Source organism: Nicotiana tabacum, chromosome 23 (assembly GCF_000715075.1).
Source record: "Nicotiana tabacum cultivar K326 chromosome 23, ASM71507v2, whole genome shotgun sequence".
Classification (NCBI taxonomy): domain Eukaryota; kingdom Viridiplantae; phylum Streptophyta; class Magnoliopsida; order Solanales; family Solanaceae; genus Nicotiana; species Nicotiana tabacum.
Window position 1 is genome coordinate 75,874,723 of NC_134102.1, and position 1,448 is coordinate 75,876,170.

At 41.9% G+C, this 1,448-nt stretch overlaps 1 pseudogene; it reads right to left on the bottom strand.

The window, feature by feature from the left end:
* Positions 1-671: 671 nt before the first annotated feature.
* Positions 672-770, bottom strand: LOC142177740 (small nucleolar RNA R71; annotated as a pseudogene).
* Between the last annotated feature and the right edge of the window lie 678 nt (positions 771-1,448).

Genomic DNA, 1,448 nt, shown 5'->3' on the forward strand with positions numbered 1-1,448 from the left:
TGCTACCATATGAGCCAGAAAATGAAAAACAACTGTGACAACTGAGAAAGGAAAGAAATCTCACTGAAAATCAGAAAAGGTTGGGCAATCCTCAACCAAAGAACTTATGGCTGGAAACGGGGAGGATAATGTAGATTTGGCTACGAGAGAAGCAGCCCAACGAAGAGAACAAGTTTCATGGGATGCTGAGGAAGCAACTATTAGAGATGCACAGATTATCTACGAAGAAGCAATGGGTCGGAGAATTGCTCAAAATCAACCCTTGGGTGCAGACCAGTTCGAAAATATAGCTCCTATGCCTAGGAGATCACTTGGCGATTATGCTAGACCGGTCTATAATCAAGGATTATCAAATGTTAGACCACCCCCCAATTGCAGCAAACAACTTTGAATTGAAGCAAGGGTTGCTTCAAACTCTTCAGAATTGATGTGTCTTCAGAGGGAAGACAAACGAAGATCCAAATACACATCTAATGGATTTCGAGGAGATTATGAACACCTTTAAATACAAGAGTGTGTCACAAGATGCAGTGTATTTAAGGGCATTCCCCTTTTCTCTCAAAAATGATGCAAAGCAGTGGCTTCGAAGCTTGCCCATGGGATCGATCAGAACATGGGAGGAGATAACCAGAATTTTCGTTGATAAATATTTCTCCTCAACTAAGACGGGCAAGTTTAGAAGAGAAATCCATAACTTCTACCAAAAAGAGAATGAAACTGTTTTTGAAGCATGGGAGAGTTTTAAGGAGATTGTTCGAAAGTGTTAACATAGCGGAATTGAACTCTAGATGCAACTCCAAAACTTTTGGGATGGTTTGGCACCGGCCTCACATAGAACATTGAGCAATGCAGCTGGAGGCTCGTTGATGAAGAAGACTCCAGAGGAGATAGTTATAATTCTTGATGAGTTATCTGAAGATGCAAATCAATGGCCCTCTGAGAGTGCGAAAAGAAGAAGATCAACTGGTGTTCACCAGGTTGATGCTAACACATCTGTGCAGGTACAGCTTGATGATATGGCCAAAGAGATAAGGAAGCTGACCTTAGCCTCAATACAAAGTGAGCCTCACGCAGCTTGTGATATATGTGAAAGAAGACACCCTACTTATGAGTGTTAAGCCTCAACTGAGGAAGTAAATGTTGTGGAAAATTACAATTTCAATGCAATGGATCAGAGGCACCCCGGTTTTTCATAGAGTTCACCTGGAGGTACTGCGAATATTTGGCAGCAAAATAACACTAGATCACAAGGACAAGGAGCTCCAACATACCAAAATTAGTAGAGGCAGCAATTTCAGCCTCAACAGCCCATCCAACCAGGTCTAGAGGATATAATGAAGGCTTTCATTATGAAGATACATGAGAAGATGGACACTCATGGAGCAGCTATCAAAGAATTGGGCACTGGTTTGAGAAACCTGAAGAGACAAGTGGGACAGATTGCAACA